Source organism: Panthera leo, chromosome B2, assembly GCF_018350215.1.
Source record: "Panthera leo isolate Ple1 chromosome B2, P.leo_Ple1_pat1.1, whole genome shotgun sequence".
In the NCBI taxonomy this organism is placed as follows: domain Eukaryota; kingdom Metazoa; phylum Chordata; class Mammalia; order Carnivora; family Felidae; genus Panthera; species Panthera leo.
In genome coordinates, this window is record NC_056683.1 from 139,257,720 (window position 1) to 139,282,281 (window position 24,562).

Sequence of the window (24,562 nt, forward strand, 5' to 3'; positions counted from 1 at the left end):
AGGACTTATTATTCACAGCACAGCCAAGAGTATGAACTTCCTATTCACAGCTGTTCAACCTTCCTCCCCTCGTGCAGGGAAGACCTGGCGTGGCCAGGAGGGATGCTGCACACAGTGGGTTTGCATCACAGCTGAGCAAGCTTGAGCTTTTATAATGAGCAGCAAACAAACCTGCCTGACCTTTGCTCTGGAGAAAGATGTTATTTTGATTTTACTGGACAGTAAGCCAACCTGCTTTCTGTTTAGGAGAGAGATACCATCCCTATCTTCCAAAGCTGTTTGCTAGTCACCCATCCTTGAAAAGATAAGCTGGAACGAAAGCTGTCAGTGCCTCAGTTTGCAAGGCAGGCAGAAACACGAGACCTGTGAAGACCTGTCTCCCGCTGCCCCCTTATTAACTGTATCATCAATATTAATAGATGTTGAGTCGTGTAGATTTTCTAGATACAATCATACCTGCAAATAAGGACGATTTCTTTCCTCTAGCTATGTTTACAGGGATTTTGTTTCTTCATCTTACTGAATTAGCTAGCACCCGACGTCAATGTTAAATAATAATGTCGGTTAATGGGTATCCCTGTTCTCATTTCTGATTTCACAGTAATGTACCTATTTTAATACATTTGCTATTAGTTTCTGGAAAAAAATGTTTTAATGTATATTTATTTATTTTGAGAGAGGCGGGCAGAGAGAGGGAGAGAATCCCACAGGGCTCCAACTCACGAAACCATGAGGTCATGATGTGAGCTGAGATGAAGTGTCAGTTGCTTAACCAACTAAGCCACCCAAGTGCTCCTGGGAAATATATTTTCTTGTGTTTAGAAAATATTCCTCAACATGTAGTTTACTTGTTTTTTATTGAGAAAACAAAAATGACTAAATTTAATCTGACACATTGTCTTCACATACTAATTATACTTGCTTTTCTTTTACAGTTTTAAAATGCAATAAACAGCATTAAATACTGGTGTTGAATCATCTTGGAATAAATCCTTTCTAGTTCTAGTACATTATTGCTATACGGTTCTAGATTTGATTTGTTAATATTTTTATTTCACATGTGTATCTATTAATAAGTGAAATTCTCTTTTCGAAGTTTTGTTATCAGGGTGAATTAGAAAGCTGTGTTTGAAATACTTCAAATTAAAAAAAAAAAAAAAGAAAGTTTTGTCCCAAGTAAGTTATATATGACTCACTCATAAAACGTTCTACTAAAACTATCTCTTTCAAAAAAATTGGTTTTAAACTTTCCATCTTTTATTTTTATGTCCTGATTATAATATTAACATGTTTTAAACATCAAACAATGCCAATAACCAAAAGCAGTAGGTTTTTTTTTTACACAATTTTAAAGCATGTTCCCTAAGACAACTTCTTTCAATTTTTATGTCTTTTATGTTAATATTTCAAAATAGTATAACTAAACTGCCATCTTTACTCATTAATTTAGTTACTACCAATGGGTAGATGAGGATTTAACTCTCATACTTATTACATTGCTTACCTTGCCAATGTAGTTATATCTTCTTTTTAAACACTGTTCAATATTTATATTATGACTATTTCAATGTTTTTCACTCCTAATCCAGTTGTATAGTATGATATTTTCCTCTTTTTCTTCTTAGGTTCTTCTCAGGAGGGAAGGAGATTATGTGGATTGTCTCATTGACATGATTTTATTTTTTTGCTTAGTTTTCTGTTTACCTACTGCCCATTATTCTACAATGCTCCATGATCAACACATCAAAAAAAATTACTTCTTCAATTTCCTTTCTCTGGCTACTTCTCTTATCCTTCTGCTCCAACCAGGACTGTAGCATAGCCTGGACCTGCAACATAGGTATCATCTTATCACTTTATTTTTCTTTTATTTTGAAAAATCCCTTAACACTCTCCTACATTCATCCTGTTTCTTGGATCCTGAGTCTTTCTCTTCTTTGGTTCATTACTTTATTTTTGTGATGCACATCCTCCTGAATTTTTCTAAGTGAGGATACATAGGAAGTACTCTTTGAGGCTTTCCCTATTTTATATTGATAGTTTTGATGGGTATAGAATTCTAACTTGCAACTTGCTTTCCCTCAGGATTTTGAATACATTAGTTCATCTTCTTGTTTTCAGTGATGCTGTCAAGAAGTTCAAGAGAATTCTTTTTTTTTTTTTTTTTTTTTTTGGTTATTTTAAAAGCAAAGCTTATTGAGGTATATTCTATATCCAGTACACTTAAATGTAGAACTTGATGGGTTTTTACATATAGCAGGAGCCACCTACAAAGATCATGTATACACAGAACATTTCTAGCCTCAGCCCCAGAAGGTTCCCTGTGTTTTTATTAGTAAATCATTCTTGACCCCTAAACTCAACTGCTATTTTGACTTTGCCTGTTTGAATATCATATGAATGAAATCATATAGTATACAGTTTTCTGTATTTGGCATACTATGCTCAACATTATGCCTCTAAGATCCATCTATGTTGCATGTAGCATTCACTCGATTTTTTTATTTGCCAGAATTAATAATGCCCATGGACAAAATGGGCATTTAGACTATTTCTAGCTTCTCTGCTTTTATGAGTAAAGATGTTATAAACATTTTTGTGCATATTTAGAATTCTTGATTCACTGTGTCTTTGTTTCACTCTCTGGAAAATTTTAGGATATTTGCTTTTCCCTTCAATGTTATAAAATCTTATTAAGTGTCTTTAGTGTGGGCCTCTTAGTTTTCTTGATATTGGGCAGTTGTTTCTTTTAATTGTGTGGTCCTGTGAAACTTTCTGGTATTTTTTCCTTTAACAATTTCTTCCCTTGCATTTACTCTACTGTTTAATTTTAGAATTTCTACCAACCAAATTTCTCACTCTTTGGTCTAATCCTCCAGTAGTTAGCTATTCTATCCTATTGTGTACACATGTCTTTATGGTAGATTTTCAAAGCTTTACTTTTTTCTCTTATTATCAAACTGATTTTCAATATATTTTCATTTCCAAGTGCTCTTTCTTATTATTTCTTGGAGCAGTATGGGAGACAAGGATTACATTTATACTACCTCATGTTTAAAATTTTACTTAGTCCTCCTATTTTGCTGTCCACTCCTTATTGCTGTTTTTTTGTTTGTTTCCTTTTCTTTGTTTCTTTTTACTGTGCCTGGTATACAGGCATCTGGTTCCCTCATATTTATTTCTACATCAGATTCAATTTTAGCTTCCTCTGTTCCTACGTGCATGTGGAGAGCAGGGGCCATACCTGGTTTTTAGGATAAGGAGACACTTGGGGGTCTAACTATTCCACATATACACTTTTCATGAATGCCCTTGTTTTCATAAACAGGCATCATCTTTACCTTTTACAATTCCTGGTTCTTCTACACCCTAATATTTTTATTATTAATATAATAATATTATACCAGGTATACTGGTCCATTTCCCATTGATATTTTATTCTGTAAGCTTCTAGGTTATAGATTCCTAGATTTTACTGAGTCATCTGCTTTACATCTTCCAATGGTTGTTTTATTTGCTGTTCTGCCTTTTCTTGTTCGCTTGGTTCTTGTAGTTTTATACCTTTTTTATGCCTTTTGCTGCCATTTTATTGAGTTTCCGTGAGGAAGAAGAGATAAAAGTATGTGATCCCAGACATTATTCCAAAATGTGGGTTTTAGTTTTCTAGTTATCTGATCATTTGCGTTGATATCATCAGTCAGTTTTTATCTCTATGTTCTCTCTATTTTCAAGTTTATTTTTGTTAATTTGGTTATAGTTTCTTGTAATTTTTTGGTTGGCAGTTATATATAGGCAAGACTTCACATTAAAAGTAAGTAAAGAGATTAAATATGAGAACCTAGCAAGAAAATAGTGATCTCTAATAACCAGCATGCACATAGTGAATGCAACTTCTATCAAACCATTTCATGGCTTTTTTTTTGGATAGGTCTATACTTATGTCACATTTTTCTATTTCTATTAAGATTGTATTGCTCCTTTTATTAAAAATATTGAAACTAAGAATTGGGGACTCCTTAATTTTAACTTTGAATTTTATGCATTTACCATAAAAAACTGTTTTTAATTAGATGAATAGAACGGGTTTTGCTACTGCAGAAAAACAATTCTTGCATATGAAATGTTTATACTTCATCAACACAAATGGTTCAGGACCCATCTATGTAAGAGCTCCAGACTTTGCAATAAATGTGTTCCAACAGAGTTCAAGTTTGTTATCATTAATTTGATAGAGGAAAATCTCAATGGAAGACAATAGGTGTGGCATTCATTGAAACAGCTCAGTAATATGTCTTCTTAAGAATTCATACCATGGCTGAGAGTTTTTTCTTTTTCTTTTTTTTTCTTTTTTATTCTGTGTAAATGTACTCTTGTTGTTTGAGAATTATAGTTAAGTCTCCAGAAATTTCAAAGAAAATGTTGAAAAGCTTCTGAATGAACGGTAAACCGAATACCTAGGGAAGTTCTTCAGAACAAAACCAAATTTGAACATCACGGAATTTTCTGATGTACAGTGATGGTAGATGTATTTAATACTATTAATACAATAAACTTACCTCTTAGTTCAGTAGCATTTTTCTATCTGAATTGTGTTATTAAATATGCTTTAAAACACCTTTGTTCTATGTTTATTTTACAAACATATCAATGTTAGTTACAGAGGTTTACAAAGACCAGGTTGTATGTGTATCTTTTAAATTATTATTTTTCCAAAATAAATGAAAATCGTGTGCCCAGCCTCCAGTCCCTTCCAAGACAATTTGGGAGAAAATTCTAGTTACATTGGTATTTTGAGGTTTTTAAAACTTTAATGTATTAGCGATTTTAACAACTCCTAACTCTTTACACAGATAGGCCTAGGTTATACTATTAGAATATGGAAGTGGATACTCTAAACCTAAACCTTGGGGTCTTATCTGAAAAATTGGAAGGTATGAGGTTGACATGAAATAGTATAAACAGATTATTTAGCTCTGGAGCTAAAACCCAGTGATGTTATTAGTTTTCTAATTATAACTTTATAAGACTCAGTAAAACTTGAAAATATGTATTACTAATAGAATGTGAATAATACTCGGCTCCTAATAAAATGAGAAGTAGTATTTAGAGGTACAGAATGATGGAATCAGAGTACTTTGGGAATTTTGGGAATTCTTACTCAATTTTAGAAGTAAAATAGGTTAAGACAAACTTCATGTCCTTATACAGGTTTTCTTAGCTAGCAATATACAGAATATTATAAGGTTGCCAGTGTAAAATGCTTTTTATACCATTTGTTACTTACTTTTTTAGGGACATTAAAAAACATAGTGTACGTTTTTTACTTATACGTAGTGATAAGTATCTTACACTTTTATTATTTCATGGATACTTAAATAGATTAACAAATTATGTCCTGATAGATAACATGAGAAAATTGCTTGAAAAAATTGTTTTAGGAGTCATAAAATTTTCAGTGTAGAATATATTAAGCAAGTGTATTTTCACCAGTTCTTACACATATCTTTCTTCAGGTACCTGATTCAGTTATGTTGTCTTTGGCTGCAAATAACGGGAAACCTGAATGAAAATGAAAAACAAAAAAATTCTTTTCTCACGTAACAAAGTCCTTGGTAGAGTATTTCTAGGATGGGTGAATTTTTCAAGTTTAGGGCTGTCAAAGTCCAAACTATATTGAGGCAAGAAGGGAAAAGTCCTGCATTCAGCTTCTTTTTTTTTCTCTTTCTTTCTTTCTTTCTTTCTTTCTTTCTTTCTTTCTTTCTTTCTTTCAACGTTGATTTACTTTTTAGAGAGAGGGAGAGACAGAGAGTGAGCAGGGGAGGGGCAGAGAGAGACGGAGACACAGAATCCAGAGCAGGCTCCGGGCTCCAAGCTGTCAGTACAGAGCCCGGTATAGGGCTTGAACCCCAAGCCATGAGATCATGACCTGAGCCCAAGTCAGAGCTTAACCAACTGGGCCACCCAGGCGCCCCAGCTTTTTTTTTTTTTTTAAGAGCACTACGTTTTCAGGGGCCATGGCTTTGGCACCTGTCGATGCCTAAATTAGTCAGGAACAAGAAACATAATTACAATGACTGGCTTAGACTGATCAACATTTCCTGCATGAGCCTCGGAGTGGCCCATGAAATGCAGGGCTACTGGATATGAGAACAAAATGGGGCTTTGTTGGGAAAAGAAAAGAAGAGAACACCCTGGAGTTAGCCATGAATTCCTGTGAGTACTTAGTACTGAACCCTGGGCATCTGATTCTTAAAATCTCTCCAGTTCCCATACCAGAGTTTTCTTCTTAGTCTCTTCTTTTCTTGCAGTGCACACAGCCTCCCTTCCCTCCGCATTGATTCCTGTCTCCTCCTCTTCCTTTCTCTACTTCTGCCCTCCCATTCCTTCCCAGAAGCAAAAATAACCTCTTTTCATGTGAAGTAGTTTCCCTACAATGGCTTGTTGCCTAGCTCTTTTCCTATAGGGTCTCCCTATCTACCTCTGGAGATTCATCAAGATGTTTTCCCAAACAAAAACATAAGGTTTCCTGAAAGTGCACTCAGTGTGAACTGGTACAGTAATTGACTTTTCGCCTTCTATACACAGTGGGTTAACATAGAAACAGAATGAGAAATTGCATTGGAAAATTTCATTAGAAACCTTTGTGGCTGTAGGAGTCAGGGCTCTTCATACAACCAGGACTATCTGTATATATATGGGATTGGCTTCCATGATTACGGAGGTGAGCAAGTTCCACGATCTGCAGGGTGAGCCGGCAAGTTGGCAGGCCAGGAGAACAATGATGTACGCTCCAGTCCAAAGGCCCAGCTGGCTCAAGTCTCAGTAAGAGCTCATGTTTCAGTTTGAACCTAAAGGTTTGATGGCTGACACGAAGAATTCTCTGACTTGGGGAGGGTCATCCTTTTTTGTTATATTCAGCCCTTTATTTAAGTGAGGCGTACCCATGTCAGGGAAGGCAATCTGTTTTACTGAGCCCACTGATTTCAATGTTAGTCTCATCCCAAATACCATTCTAGAAATACCCAGAATCATGTTTGACCAAATATCTGAGTGGTGCACGGCCCAGCCAAGTTGACACATAACACTGATCGTCAAAATAGCCTACCGGTTTTAAGCTTTCAGAGACTTGCAATTAAAAATGAAGGAAGGTTCTAATCTTTTTACCTTAAATGTTACTGTCAAAGGACCAATTATTCCCTGAGTCATGGTTAAGGTCTCTGGGAATGTGAGAAGCCAGCCAGCCTACCTGGATTCCACCTTCCTTCAGCATCTACCTGGTGATCTGCTTTTCCTAAAAGTCATCCTCTCTCAGGGGTACCTTCCTTGACTTTCTGGATGAGATGAATATCCTGATTATTTTAATGGCATCACATACCATAACCTCTATTGTATGCATCACAGTTATAAACTTTCATTTATTTTTAAACTCTTTCCACACGTTTAATCAAACAATCACAAAGAGATCATGGCAAAGACCATACCTGGTATTTTTAACATCGTAACTCAATGCTGGGAACACCTGTGCATGGTAAACACTGTTATCTGCTGAATAAATGAATGAACAAAGCAAATTGTCAAAAGTAGCTGAGCGTGTAAAGGTGGTGTCTATCTAGGAAACTACCGGCGAACAAAAGCTGGCCTCTCTACTGGTTGGGGAAAAGAAATCAACCATGGAATTACAAGATTAAACAGAAGTATTGGCAAAGCCTGTGTTCACTGAGGTATGGATGCTTTCATAACTTTGAGGGTTGGTAGAATATTTACATGGAGACAGGCGTGCAGCCAGCAGTGGATAATGAGGAATTTGAAGTCTAGAAGGCAGAGGTACAGATCTGGGAAAGCTTGTCATCATCTGGAAGGGACTGCGAGAAGGTAAGTATAAAAGGCAGAAAGAAATGTCTGTGTTGAAAGAATAAAATAAAGATGTGTCCGTAGGAGTGGGTGAGAAAGTATAATCGGAGACCTACTGAGAGAACCAGGAATTTCTGAAACCAAAGCAAGGGGAAGAAGGTAAGAGGAGTAGAGTGACTGTGTAAAATGCTCTAAAGTCGAGGCGAGGGTGTCCTGAGAGACGGCTGATGGGAAGGGCGGTTATCTTTGAGGCTGCCAAGATTAGAGTCTTAGCAAAGGTTTGATCGCAAAGGATGAAGGGAAAATTAGGCGTGGATCAAGCAAGTGTGGCCATCTCATTTGGAAATGGCGATGAACAAAGCAAAAGCCCATGTGATAAACCAAGGGAATCTCGTTGAAGAGGGAAGATATTTTTAGAATAGAGAAGATGAAGACGGCTATGTGTACCAGGGGAGGAGGCAGTATACGGAGAGAAGCTAAAGACACCTCTCATAAATAAAAGCAGGTTTATGTACTAAAACTGCTTTTTCAAATCCTTATTTGTGTTGTATAAGAAATGCACGCAAAAAACATGAACAATTCTCATTTTTGTCTCCGCATTGGTTCAGCTTCTAAAATGTTTTCCGCTTGGGGCGCCTGGGTGGCGCAGTCGGTTAAGCGTCCGACTTCAGCCAGGTCACGATCTCGCGGTCTGTGAGTTCGAGCCCCGCGTCAGGCTCTGGGCTGATGGCTCGGAGCCTGGAGCCTGTTTCCGATTCTGTGTCTCCCTCTCTCTCTGCCCCTCCCCCGTTCATGCTCTGTCTCTCTCTGTCCCAAAAATAAATAAAAAACGTTGAAAAAAAAAATTTTAAAAAAAAAAATAAAATGTTTTCCGCTCTTGCCCGGAAGTGATGACCTTGAAATAGTTTCAGCTGATATTTTCTTGAACCTCTTGTTGTTATTTATATTAGGACCCTCCAGTGTTCATTCTCATGCTAATTTCTTCTCTCGTAAATTCTGGGACCTGAAATGTAAGGCACACTAGGTGACATCACGAGTCACTGTGCTCAGAAAGGGAGATTCCCCACAGCTGGTAGCATTTTTCAGATTTCCTCTCATTCCATTTGGCCCACTCTGTGCCTAAACCCAGTGACGTCCCTCCATCCCACTGTCCTCTCCAGTCTTCTAACCCACTTCAGAGTTGACTATTATGGTAACCAAACCAGATCTTTGATCAAGAGAGACACTAGTGGTTGCCTTAACATATTACAAGTTAATTTACACTCAAGAAATCTGTGGAAAAGCAGAGGATTTTAGAAAGTGTTGTGCCTTTTATCTCAACATGTAAATTCAGCAAATTCTAACCTGTGTGGCGCCCTGGGTTCTCTAACCTCTTTTCCAGAAACAAGGTGGGGGGGGGGGGCGGTGATTGCTTTCCCCTTTTCTTCCTTCAACATGTTTTCCATTGTAAATAAAATTCTTTTTGCCTTTCTTTCTGAACCACTGATTCAAGTCTTTCTCACAACCTCAAGTTAGAACCATCCTTGGGGTATTTTGTGAATAGCCTTTGATGTAGTTTGGTAATACCATGTTTTGTGGAAGTAGATTTTATTCAAATAAAAATGGTCCGCTCCTCTTTTATTGTGCTTCTGAAAAAGTTATTAGACTTAAAATGTGATGGGTCCATGCAATCGCCTGCCTAAGGCCTGAATTTTCTTCACTTGGTCTTTTCTAAAGTGAATTACAGGAATAAGTTGGCTGTCAGCCTCTTCTTTGGTTTGCGGGTAGGTAGAGCAGTTATTTGGGCTATTTTGATTTTCATTATAGGTTAAGATAAAGACAAAATAAAGCTTTCTAGGGAGTGTTAAATATTTCAAATATGGACATTTGAGCCATAAACTATCACGAGACTCTGAACAGATTGCAGGAAAGACAATCTCCTGGAGAAGAAAGTTGGCTCTAAAGTTATTGGTGAAAGCAAGAGAGAATGAGTAAACGAATATATGTGCCTATTCTCCAGAAACTCCTTTTTCCCCATTTCCTTACAATGTATATTGGATATGACACCTGACATGGGTATAAGAGTTACCCAATACCACTTAACATTGTGGCCTCCTTGAGTTTGAGTGCTTATATTGAGTCATATTTTATCCATTCTTTTCTTTACTTTTATTCTTGTGACAGGAAGTAATTTCATTAGGATTGTGCACATTTGATACTATTTTTATATAGAAATTGCTAGCTGTATAACATTTTTCTATAACAGATATAAAAGACATACTAATTATTGCTATAAAACTTCTTCCTGAAGTATTTCTTAGAGCCTTATTATAATTCTTTGAGACTGGAATGACCAGTAAATGGCTGGTCCACACCACCGAGAGGCTTATAGCATTATATATATCTGTAGACTGAAGAGAAAGCTGTGGCTATATATCAATGAGCAGAGTAAATCATTGCCAAATAGTGACTTTGGTAGGTGGGCAACTAGTTTAAGATTTTCTCTAGTATAACAATCACCAGGGAAGAATACGATAGGTTTCATTTCTGGTATCTCTTTTTTGCTGATTTGTAGAATTAGGAAATCAGCTATTTGTATTAGTTTTATGGGTGGAATTGTGTCCCCCAGAAAAGAAAGGTTGGCGTCCTAACCCCTACTATCTCAGAACATGACCTCATTTGGAGATAGGGTGTTGACAGAGGTAATCAAGTCAAAATGAGGTCATGAGAGTGGCCTCTACCCCGATATGATCGGTGTCCTTATAAAAGGGGAAACTTTGGATACAAACAGTCTTCATATGGCACTATGGGGCTAGGAGTTCTGTGAAGATTGAAATGATCCTGCCACAAGCCAAGAACTACCAGAAGCTGGGAGACGTGTCTGAACAGATCCTTCCCTAGAGCCTTCAGAGGGAACAAGGCCCTGCTAGTGCCTTGACCTTGGACTTCCAGCCCCCAGAACTGTAAGAAAATATATTTTCGTTGTAAAGCCACTCAGATGCTTTGTTATAGCAGCCCCAGAAAACTAATGCAATTAGTTAAAGCAGGTAAAGTCATATGATATAAGAAACAAGCCTCCAAATCTCAGTGCATAAACACAATGAAAAGTTTCTTGCTCACGCAGAGTGCAGTGACTTTGGTAGATAGCCTTCCCCATGGTTTTCCAGACACCCAGATTGCTTCTTTATTCAGATTGTCCCCATCTTATGGCTTCCCCAATCCAGAGGGCCTTGAGTCTTTTGCTGGGTCCTTTGTATCCACATGGCTGTGGCTGGGATGGAGGTAGGGTGGAAAGGAGGAGAGTTACATTTGATTGAAGGAAAAATTGGATTCTAGGAGTTTAATTGTTCCCTGGAAGCTGAGAAATGTACTGGTAATTCAATATTATTATCAGCAAATAATGCTGAGACATTTTTAAACACTTTATACTAGACATTTCTAGAGGGCTTTATAGGTAAGTTTGTCTTTTTTAGTTAATAGTTGGTACTGTTATTAACGTCACTTACAATGAGGAGACCAAGGATCAGAGAGGTTAAGTACCTTGCCCCAAATCACACAGATGTGCATGATAGAGCCGTGATTCAAACCAAGCCAGAATGACTACAAAATCTATATATTTAATTCTGATGTCACTTCTATAACATATACAAATGTATTTATGAGAATTTACAATAGCCCATGGTCATTTTTACCTGTAGTTGTCATTGGTGTAAATTCAATGCATACAACCTCATGAGAGAGATGTTTAAAGCACCCTTAGGAGAGACGGAAGGGGCATAACCAGACACTGGTTCATAGCTACTCCTTGTCTGAATGTAACTTAAGAGCCCAGAAACTTGTCTTGAGAATTTTTACCTTTCCTTTTCTATTCTTCCTTTTCTCTTCTTGTCATTCCCAATTTTTATTAGAGTCCTTTCTTCTCCTGCCCTCTTCCAGCCCAAAGAGTAAAAGTATCAAGTGTTATTTTCTGACACTTATTCCTGATGGTCTCAACTCATTCGAGTACTTTGTGCTTGTGGGTTTTTGTTTCTGTTTTTTTCAGATTTAGGATTAGATTTCACTGCAGATAAGAGCAATCCCCCAAGTAAAGGAAGCTTAAACAAGATAGGAGTTTATTGAGAGAAAGAGAGAGAGAGAGAGAGAGAGAGAATCTTAAGCAGACCACACCCAGTGCAGAGCCCAACGTCACAACTATGAGATCATGACCTGAGCCAAAATCAAGAGCTGCTTGACTGACTGAGCCACCCAGACACCCCAATGTGTCTTTTGCTGTAAAGACTAGACATAGGTATGTGGGGGTGCTTCAGTGGCTTTGCTCCATGAAAGCCTCAGGCACCCAGTTTCCTTTTTTCTCGTTCTGCTGCTGTGCGTGGCCATTCCCAAGGGCATGTTCTGTGTAACACAGCTGTTTTATGTCCAGCCGTCCACATGTGCATTCCGGCCAGAGGGACAGAAGACAGGGGAAGAGAAGAATATACTTCTGTCTTCTGGGAGCTTCCTGTAAGTTACACGCATTTCACATCTATCCCAGAAGTTAGTCCAATGGACACGCCTAACTGTAAGGGAGGCTCCCCGCTTAAAACCAGGGACTCTATTATAGTAGAAGATAAGGAAAGTTAGATATCGGGAGATAATCAGGAGTCTCTGAACCACGCATTGAAATTCTAACTGCGGAATAAAAACAATGTTCCAGCTAAAGGAATTCCAGATATCCAGCACTTTGGAAGAATGCATTTTCTCTAAGTTGCCTTATTCTTGGCTCTGGATCATTTCAGTGCTAAAGCTGGATTTTAAGATTGATCTTCTCAGGCTGTTTAGGGCTGGGGGTTTGGCTCAGTTAACAGGACCAAGTGTTTTTTCTTCTGTGAACTCTGGTGTTAGTCTTATATCTGTGCGAAGATTCTCCAGTTTGGAGGGTGTAGGCTTTTTCATATTTTGTTTTCTACATACCTGTGCCACCAGCTTAGGCTCGCAAAATTGCACCTGCTGTCACGGTGTAGCGTGTCTGTTGCTTTTATTCCATTCTTACCATCCCCATAACACACTGTCTACTCAAATCACAAAGTCAGCTGAAAGCATCTCAAAGCCTATTCTGGGAGGTCCATGGTGATTATTGGTAGATGACATTAGAGGTAGGAAAGCAGCCAGCTGATAGCTTGAGAGGCCCATGATACATTCTACTATGTCAAGCTCACGGTCACAACAGTTTTGTTATGTTTATTCTCAACCTTTAAGCTTTTCCTGTCCTCTTCATTCATAAGATTTATATATCACACTAGGTATGAGTAATATGCACTAAAGGCCTAATTAGCATATCAATATAAAGTAATTTGTTTGTCTGACCAGTGAATACTGAATCTTCACTGATATGGAAATGAGAAAATCTTTTTTCTGTCTTTTCCAGAAGAATACAAATTAAAACAAATTTTAAGTTGCTTGATCCTTGGCCACTGTTTTCTCAGGAGGCCCTTTGTCTTCATTAATACGGGTTAAAATATTTTGTATGCGTGTATTTTGTTTATATAAACAATTCTGTATCAGTGAGGCAAAAAGAAAAAATTAAAAATTCCTAAAAAAAAAAAACAAAACAAAACACCCAAAGGGAACCGGCATCCACCACTATAATTTTTATTTTATTACATTTATTTATTTATTTATTTATTTATTTTATTAATTTATTAATTTATTATTTATTAATTTATTTTATTAAGTGGTTTTTAATCCACTTAAGTGTCTGATTGTGTGTCAAATAGGTCATTTATTAGGGCTGAAGTATTGCTCACACAATGCATAGAGGGAGGAGAATGTTTCCAGTTTAATGAAGTTAGCATCTGTACAATAAACAGAAGTGCCGTTTTTGTCGGAGATCTGTTTCCTGCCAGAGAATGATGTCGAGCCCTGTGGTTCCACTACCGTCCCACTGAGGATCCCGACAGCAGAACGAGTCACAGTTTGTAGTGTTCCCATCCGAAATACAAACAGCATGGACCTTCTGTGTGAACACTGAGCCCAAACAGTAAAACCACTGATGTGAGCGTTTCAGCCCCGCGGCTTTATTTTGTCTGTGTAGCTGAGCAACGTCAGAATACCTCCTGTTTGCAATGATTTGTTTTGGTTGTGTTCCTCGGGCCCTTTAATATATATTTTTGTTAATCTTGGTTACACCGGATCATTACTTGTCCAGGACCGGCTAACTTACAGGTGTTTCCCAATTTAATCAAAGGATAATTTACCTGCAATGAACTTCACATGTTTAAATTATGCCAGTTCCAGCGGCTCCCCAGGTCCGCCTTTGCTTTGCCTCTTCAGGCTTCCCAGATTTTGGCAATATCACGTTTTGATTTTAATTCAAATTTCCCCACGTGACAGATGATTTTAAGTATCTTTTCATGTGTTTCTTGGCCCCTCTTATATTGTCTTTTGAGAAAGTGTCTTCAAATCTTTTGCTCTTCTTCTTTTTTTCCAAACTGGGTTAAACTGTTTGATTTACTATTGCACGCGAGCATTTTTCTATGCACAGTGTTCTAAACAGATGTCTTTTGTCTCAGGTGCATTTTCTAAGTATTTTCTCCAAAACTGTGGCTTGCCCTTTTGTTTGCTTGATAGTATCAGTCATTTGAAGATCTAAAGCTTTTCATTTTGATGAGGTCAAAATTTTCAAAAATTCTTATGGATCGTGGAATTTGTGACCCAACAAATCTTCACGTATTCCCAGGTCACAAAGACCTTCTTCCATGGTTTTTGTAGAAGTTTCATATTATTAGGTTTTACATTTGAGTCTATGATCCATTTTCAGGGGTTTTTTATGCATTGTGGAAAGTAAAGTTCAATGCTCATTTTTAAAAAATGGATTATCCAGCTGTTCCGACAACATTTAATAAAAAGACTCAAACCTCAATTATGATATTTAATAGAAGTGGCAAAAATGAATATCTTCTGTGCTTTATTAGTGATTTTAGGGGAAATGTTCAATATTTTTGCCATTAAGTATGATATTAGCTGTGTCTATTTTTTTTTTTTAATCAGATTGACAGTGTACCTTTCTATTCCCAGTTTGCTAAAAATTTTAACTGTGTTGAATTCTGTTGGTTGTTTTTCCTGCATCTACTGGACTGATAATATGAATTTTCCCCTTTGTTATTTAGTAGAGTTGGTTACATTTTAAAAAATATTCAACCAGCCTTGAATTCCTGGATAAACCTACTTGTAATAATGTATTATATTTTTGATATATTATTGGTTTCTATTTGCTTATATTTTTCAGGGGATTTTTGTGTCTATGTTCATGAGAGATACTGGCCCGTAATGTTTTAGGTTAATAGCCCCAGAAAATGAGTTTGTCCGTGTTTCTTCCTTTTGTGTTTTGAAAGCATATACAATGGGTCTTATTTTTCTTCCTCAATGTTTGATAGGATTCACCAGTAAAATTATTTTTATCTATTTTTTTCGTTGTTGAAATTTTTATAATGAATTCAGTTACTTTAATTGATATAGCGATATTCAGGTTTTCTGTTTTGTTTTTTGTCATTTTTATAAATGTCATATTATAAATGTCATTTTATACATACTTGTATTTTCCAAGCCATTGTCCATTTCATCTAAGTTGTCAAATTTATTGACATTTAAATAATTCTTTTTAAGGGCACCTGGGTGGCTCAGTCGGTTAAGTGTCTGACTCTTGGTTTCAGCTCAGGTCCTGGTCTTGTGTTTCATAGGTTCAAGCCCCTCATCGGGCTCTGTGCTGGCAGTGCAGAGCCTGCTTGGGGTTCTCTCTCTCTCCCTCTCTGTCCCTACTTGCTTTTCTGTCTCCCTTGAAATGAATAAATATACTTAAAAAAAATGAAAAATTCTTTTCAATATCTGCAAGATCTGAATTGATAACTCATTTTTTTATTCCTGATATTAGTGATTTGTTTTCTTTCTCTTGATCAATCTGAGTTTGTTAATTTTGGTAATTTTTTTCAGAAATTAGTTTTGTTTCCCTTCCTTTGCCCATTTTCTGTTGTGCTGCTTTTAATATCATCTTCGTTATTTTATTCTTTCTACTTATTTTGTCTGCTTAAAAAATGTTTTTTATTTTTATTTTTTTGAGAGAGAGACAGAAAACAATTGCAAGCAGGGAGGGGCAGACAGAGAGGGAGACAGAGGATCCTAAGCAGGCTCTGCGATGTCGCTGATGCTGATGATGTGACACGGCAGGGCTCACATTCGCCAACCCTGAGAATATCTAGAGTAGGACGCTTAACCGATTGAGCCATCCGGTCGCCCCTACATATTTTGTCTTCTGGTCCCCTTATTTTTTTCTAAACTGTTTTGTTAGAATCTTAGGTCATTGATTTGGGTCTTTTTGCTTTTCAAATATGAACATTTACAGAGATATATTTCCTTCTCAATATTACTGTCCCCCATCTTTGTTCTATCCCCCATATTTTGGTCTGCTGTATCTTTGTTATTCAGTTCAACGTATGTTTAGATTTCGTGATTTCCTTATTAATCCGTGAATTATTTAGGAGCATGATTTCCGCAGGGCACCTGGCTGGCCCAGTCAGTAGAGCATGCGATTCTTGATGTGGGGGGGGTGTGAGTTCAAGCCCCATGCTGGGTGTAGAGATTACTTAAAGAAAATTTAAGCAAATGGAGTATGATTTTTGTTTTCTGAATATCTTGAGATTTTCCTAGGTATTTTATTATTATTGATTTCTAATTTAATTCCTTTCTGTGCTGAAAACCTCAGCTTTAGTATTTCAATCTAGATATAGTGTTCTGTAAGCGTCAATTAGATGAATGTAGTTGGTATGGTTGTTCAAACCTTCTATGATGTAGATAGGCATAATTTTCTTTGAAGTTTCTTTTTGGGGGGATTTTTAAAAATTTCTTAAATATATCAATTTAGAACATTCACGCGCCTTGGGAGTTGTTTGGCTAAGTTAAAACTTGTTTCCTGCCCCATTGTTTCTCTCTTCTCTTCTTTCGAAATAGAGCTGGCATGTAAAGCTACTCTCCTCCACTGTTCCTGGTAAGCAGAATGGGCCATTCAAATGAATTTATCTGGCTGCAGAATGGGGCCTAGAGAGAGTTTTATTCTTCCATCCTGCGGTGATCAGATCTTCACGTTTTCCAAACACACGTTCCAGAAATGAAGAACACCCTGGAAAACTTTAAGAGAATTTAGACTAACCAGTGACAGCTGGAAAGTTAGAAAAAGAAAGTGCTCCTCATAAGTGACAAGCAGGGGGCATAATTAGCCTGGAGTCCCCAGGGAAGCAAAAAATACTGACTGGCCTAGGGGATGGGCTCCAGGTATGTGCTCAGGCAACTAAAGTGTCTATTAGAAGGATTTTCTCATGACATGTGCATTCATCCTTGGACTAGATGGTGAAAGGAGATTGTGTCTACAATCTCCTTGCTAAGATTTGAAAAAAAATGATAGTTTCCCTGGGTCTGGAATAGTTTATATGCGGTCCCTAGAGAGGATGGGTATGCTGACTCCGTTGATCTCTCAAGGTCCCTTTCAACCCTATCATTCTATGATTCTATAATTAATTAGTGATTGAGAGGATCATTTAATTAATGTTACAATGAAATCTGCCTGAGGTATGCTTATATCCTTGGCATTTCTGAGAAAGCCATAGATGTGGTTTCCTTGAAAAGACCCTTTTGGGAAGCAGTTAGAGGTAGTCTTGCTGAGTTATCAAAGCATTGTCTGCCTTTTGGCATCATCGAAGGATCATTTTGTTTATCATAGGATAGTGCTTGATAGAAAATTAGTAATCATACACAGTAGCATGGCAAGAGATCAACTGCTTTGCTTTTGGCAAGAGCTAATGATTTTTTTTTTTTTGCAAGAGTAGCATAATGCATCATTTTCCCTTCTATTGCTCACAAAATAAAAAAAATTTGCATATACTTCTGCAAGAGTGAGCCACAGTATTGAAGAAAACTAAGATTCATCTGAAACAATAGTTTAACATAAATAAAAAAGATTGGCTGTAACATAGTAGCAACAGAAAATAATACCAGACCTGCCTCACTGCACTGAAATTCTGCAGAGCATAAAACTTTTCTCAGAAAGCAAAACAGTGGAAATAATAAATGGATACTATAAATTAAAACTGGTGCAATTACAAGGGACATCCCTCAAATAATTCTTCTATGTACAGTGCATTCCAGTTGTATTGGACGTTCTCTTTTTTGTTTTGCAAAACAAATTTCGCTCTGTAAATTAAGTAAAATAATTTCGATATGCATGATGATAACAGGCTGGCGAATTAAGATTCTAAATCTTTTGCAAAACAGAGAATCTGAATAGTCCTAATACGACACAATCTAATACAATAAAGCTGAATTTCTCTTATTATACACAGTTCTCTTTTTCTACACTCAAATGATTTCCCAGTGATACACTTAAGCGCAGGCTCATTATAACATTTATACTATTCCTGTTGTGCTTAGAAAGTATAGTTGGATTTCATAGAAGGAAAGGATATAATTGTCACATGTGTTGTTCAGAAGAAGTCAGAGGAGTGTGAAACATCTGTTTTAGTTATCTAAAGAAACAAGTATCAGTTCATTTAATCTAAATATATTTGAGTGACTCTTGGCCATTAATTTAAACCCATGTTTGCTCAATTTTTGTGGATGACTAATGTGACATATATTGCTTCAATAATGAAAACTTATCTTTTCTGAACTTTTCTGCCAGATAATTCACCCACAGGGGACTTTGCTTATGTAGTGTTAGAATCTCTCTTGGGAAAAAACAAACAAACAAACTTTTGCAATCCCCCTTTTTTTTTTTAACAGAGCGAGAAGCATATTGATAGTTCGTGCCAATTTCTACTTTCCAATCCAAATTTGTTTTTGACTCTGCTGGTATGTGATTGCAAAAACACCTGCCTTCTACTTTCATAGAAATTATCTGGGAAATGCGGCAGGTTATTAAATGGTGACTTCCATCTTTTATCTATAGTTGAATGTTGGCTGTAAAGTCTTTTCTCTTTTTGGGCCAGGATGTTATGTATCCACTGAAACAGATGATTCGTTGGTGCTGGGCCAGCAACCCCATCCCATGTATTTTCTGGATCATCAGCTACCACTTGGCTTCTTTCCTTTATTGGTTTAACAAAATTGTTAGGATTGTCACTGGCTCAAAAAGAGAAACCAGGAAGAAAATAGGAGTACATAAGAGAATCATTTCAACACCTATCTTTGTTATTGTTAAGTATTCCTTTCAAACCTAGTCTGTATCATTGACTTCTGCATGGTGATAGTTTTCCTCGTAATATTTTATATTTGGAAGAACTAGCTAAAATAATTCTGATTTCTGTTATATACGTGGAGCTACTTGGAAATTTGGAAATTCAACAAATTTCCATGGTACTTAGTGGATTTTTTTTTTTTTTTTTTAGGAAAAAAAAGGTAGGAAAAGCCTGTAAATGTATTTATAAAAACATTGTGTTGTGGGGAAAGTAGAAATTCAGGCTGTTTTTGTCTAGTTAGCCTTTACACAGATTTGGTTATGATGTAGCTTGGGATCTGGACATCCACTTCTTCGTTGTCTGAGTGATTTTCACCATCTTGTCAAGCCCTGACATACAGCCGATGGTTGTAACTTGATCATTCCACACCTGGAAGTAGGTGTGGTGTCAATACCTTCATGGTCAATACATTCATGGTTTGCATAAGAGGGAAATACGTAATCTATGAGCCTTGGGACAAAAACGAATTAGCTCTTCTTTGGAAAATGTTGGGAACTGTGCCTTACATTCTCTACAAGGAGCTGTAATAAAATGATGACCGTGCGATACTGTAAGATGGCTATTTCACTTTTTCACTTCACAAGGGAATGTTCCCCCTTTTAAAGCAGAATATAAAGATGCTTAGATGTTGTATTAGTTTGGGTTTCAACAAAAGCAGACCTTGAAGGAAAGATGTGGGAGTCGAGTGGATAGTTTGGAAGGTGATCCCAACAGTGTTGTGTTGGAGTGAAGGGAGGCAGGAATGGACAATGAGCACATTACCACAGGGGGAAGTTGGAGTGTAAGTCCAATGGGGACTCTTACAAAAACTGAGGAACACACCTCAGAATTATCCTGTGGCAGGGTGAGGAAGCTGGGGAACTATCTATCAAATTCCAACTCTATTTGTTTGAGAGTTACTCCGTTTCCGAACACTTCTGCCTTCCCCCATTTGTGATCCAAGCATACTCCTGTGGCCAAAGAAACCATTCTGGTAAACAGATGCATGGGACCATAGTACACAAGAGCAGTGTGCAAGTTATCTTTGGCGTAAGGTGAAGGGATATGAGTAGGATACCTACTGCTATGTGTTAGAGGGAGAGAATACCTATGAACTAATAATCATGTAAATCTATTGCATAGGTTAGTTCTCAATCAGGAAGACAGACCATTATGTGTTACGTAGAATAGGGAATGTTGGAAAAGAATATGGAAGATGCTATTGTGGAGAACCTGAGTTTGCTGTAGATTCGCAGGGACAGTAGGCAGGAAGCAAATCTAGACATAAAGTGGGAGTGAGAGAGGGCAAGTCAAAACCTTCAAGGAAACTTTGGAACCCATGGGGACAAACCGGAACCTGTGCTCCTTTATCACATCCAACCTTGATGACAAAGAGCACTCTTTGTCCCAAAGCAGCACACATATCTGGCCCCAGACCAGATAACCTAAAGGAGGCAATAGAGCAAAAGTCCAGGGACCTGTGGGCATGACCGCTGGATTTTGCCATTGAGGTGGGGCAGAAGGCCAGTGACAATGTGGGTAAAATGCAGACCAGTGCCCTTCAGAATAATGGCTGTGCTTGTCTTCTGACTTCCAAATCTCATGAAAATCTCTCTACGGTCACTCCTTACCCCAAGCGATGAAGAGAAGGATCTGTTGTTAATTTCACTAAATTTAAATGGCCAAAGCCACGATGTCCATGTTGTGTTGATTAAATTCTATTTTCTGAGAAGCACTAGTGAAAAGTACATATATTCATAAAATCTAGGAGATAAACTTGATAGTTCCTGAAAATTTTTTTAGCCCTACAACTTGAAAGCTTTTAGAAATTTAGAGACACTTGAGTAAAATAATCCTCTGAAGTAATCTTTATTTTAACAAAAATTGTTTAATTTCTCCTGCTGTCGAATAATCAAGGTTTTATTTGGTTAGGCATAGTGTGTGTCTCTACACACAGACAAGGAGACAAGGAGATGTTTATCTGTGTGATTCATCAAGGCACAGACTTCATATTTCCCCTGAATTTCCATCCACTGACCCCCTAAATCGAATTCATGGTGTGGGCTTGAACTCGTCACCACAGAGAGAAAGTGGAGGAGCTTTATAAACCATGTTGGTCCTTTTAAGGGACTTACTTATTATTTAGTACATGATTATACTTGTGCTTTCAATGGTTGACGTTTGCGGGTTTAACATAGCTTTAAAGAATGGTTTAAAGATGTTTTTGTTGGTGGGAAAACATTTGGAATTTTTCCATCAGAATGTCAAAGGGCCCAGAGCAAATGCGTAGCTTTCTTTTAACTCCAGGTGGAAAACATCATGGAATTCTTGTGCCCACAAAAACCTGTGGGTCAGCCATAGTTATTTTGGTTCCATTAATCTCAGACTTACAGAGGACCCAAGGGTGTGGTGAAGGCCCCTGAAGGTAGGATGCGAATCACAGTGTAAAGGTGGGCACAATACTAACAAGAGGACAGAGGGAAAGCTCAGGATAAATACGGTGGATACCGGAACTGACTTGAAATTGCTCACATGAGCTCATTGTGGGCAACTTTCCCCAACTACCAGTTCAGTGAGATCACAATGGTAACTTGAAAACATCCATGATGGGAGTATTTACACTAGAGAACGTGGATGACACTGCAAATGAGAGCCTCTTCCACCCTACCCTCCCACTCCCCAATGAGTGCAACAGCACACCCTGGGTAAGTGTGTTTGAAGTTACCTAGTTGCTCTCTTCTTTCAGGTTTTGGGCAGACCTTTCTATGCACAGGATACAGAATGGTGGTTGATGAATGTAGGACCCATTATTGCTTTTTAAAAGCCATTTGTAACTGCCCTCCCGAGATGTGAAATCAGGCAGCTGCAGACCTTTGTCTAGCACTGATATTCATTTCACATTTACTGCACACCCACAACGTGCCAGACACTGTGCTAGGTGCCAGGGATACAATAGCGATTATGGTCAACACGACTCTTGTTTTCATAGGGTTTCATCTCCAGAGGTTCTCAACCTTGGCACCATTGACATTTTGGCCTGATGATTCTTTGTTATGGGATGTTTCGCCGCATTCCTGGCCTCTATCCACTAGATGTCAGTAGCAACTCCCCCCAGTTGTGAAAATCAAAAATGTCTCCAGACAGAGCGAAATATCCCTTGTGGAACAAAACTGCCCTAGTTGAGAACTCCCGTTATAAACACCTGTTATGTAAGAGAAGCTAGTTGTATGAGAGAAATCGACACTTAAGTAGGTACAATTTTTATCTCTCTTACAGATGAAGAAACTGAGGCACTCAGTAAAAAAAATGCTCAGGTAGATACCTTTTATATAATCAAAGTAGGATCATGACTTATGTCTTCTTGGCTTTACAGATAATTCTAAAATTTGACAAAAAGGAAAACACAAGCTAGAAATGGTATAAACAATGGGAGAAAAATTGGTGATAGCCAAGAACAACATTGGTCACAGGTTGTTGGAAATCAATTTTAAATATTGGTTAGAAATATGGATATTACTTTATGGCCAAAGATCATATAAGAGAAAAGAAAACTCTGCTTTTCTATAAATGAAATCATAACAACACAATCACAAAGGATCCTGTTGAGAAAGGACAAGGGATTGTCTACATGACTTCATGTGACCATGACTGTCCAGGAGCCATCTGATGAGCTATGTTGGAAAAAGGACACCCACAAGATGGAAAGGCATTGAACCTGAATAATGAATGGTGCAGACTTAGAAAAACGATTTCTGGAGGGTGATGCCCAGAATAAGCTGAGGTTTGCAAAAAAATGTCAAAGACAACAAAAAGACCCTTTAAAGCTATGTTTGGAGCAAGAAAGAAACAGAGAGGCCCTCTGCTTGGAGCAGATGGTACGATGCTAACAGATGACAGAAGGAAGCACTGCTCTTCAGTTTCAATTCTGCTAAGGCTTCTCCGGCAAGGAAAATTGTGTTCCAAAGGGAAAGATATTTTAGAGCAAATATTTTGAAAGAAATCAAAGTATAAGAAATCGAAGAAGCCATAAAGCACCTGTTTTAAAATGGTTGTATCTACATGTTCATTCATCAAATATTTTTTAATGTTTTTTTTTAGAGTTTATTTATTTATTTTGGTGGGGGGAGGAGAAAGAGAGAGAGAGAGAGAGAGAGAGAGTTAATGAGCAGGGAAAGGGCAGAGAGAGACGGGGAGAGAGAATCCCAAGCAGTTTCCATGCTATCAGCACGGACCCTGACATGGGGCTCGAACTCATGAACCATGAGATCATGACCTGAGCCAAAACCAAAAGTCAGATGCTTAACAGACTGAGCCACCCAGGCGCCCCTCATTCATTAAATATTAACTGTAAATCTAACACAGGCCACACCCTAGGCCAAACAAGGGAGAAATGGTTATTCTCAGTTCTTGCATTCAAGGCCTTCATCCTTTAGTGGAAATAAACGAAATTCAATGGACGACTTCATACATCTAGTATTCCATGTACCATGTTAGTGGGAAAGTAACTTGCTGCGAAGAAGCCAGGGTGTGGGGGGCTTAGGATACAGGCTTCTCAGAGTCCTGAAAAATGAGGAGGTTTTGACAGGTGGAAAAATGAAGAGTAGGGTTGGAGAAGTAGGAAAATGCATGCTCAAGGGCCAAAACCTCAAGGGCTCCTGAGGGGGGGGGGGGTCTGTCTGTGTGGCCATATTCCCACTCTGGGCAGTCTTTGAGAAACCATGGTGAATGAGAGTGGGTCCAGGAATGGTATGTTTAGGTGCAGAGGTAGTGGGCCGGTAGAACAATTTAGAATAACGTTTGTGAATGCGTAACCACTTGCAGGCAGGAGGTTTTTCACGAAGTAAAGCAAGCCTCCTGGTTCTGTCCCCAGCAGCATTACTTTGGCATTGAAACGCAGTGACCAAAGTTACAGATGATAAATACGTAGGAGACATAGCTTGTAAGTTGGATGGAAGAATCAAAATTAAACAATTGCCACTTTGTAATGAAAGACCAAAACAAAGAATGTGAAATTTATCACAGAGTAAATGCAAAGCTCTGAATTTTGTTGGGGAAAAAAGAAATCGATGTTACGAGGACAGGTTGAAGGAGACAAAACGATTTATGTAAAAGGAGGCTTGTAGAGTTTAATTAATCATGAGCTCAATATAAACCAGTAATGTGAGGTGGCTGGTGAGAAAACGAAGGTGATCTTTCTTTTCTCTTGAAATGTTCCTCCCTGATGCTCTTCAAAGGACCAAACCAAAAAAGGCTTGTTTTAAAAAAGTGAAACCAAACTAAACTTTTTAAAAGGGTGTAGAAAGGAAATACGAAGCCTTTCTTGTTTTTGGCCCCCTCTCAACACAAAGAGTTATCCAGCCAAAATGTCAACAGTCACGAGGTTAAGAACACCCTGCATCATATTTACATATTCAACATATTTCTCTGCATACCATGCGTCCTGGAAATTGCCAAGTAAATTTCTTATGCCAGAGTTTCCCCCTTGATAAAATGGG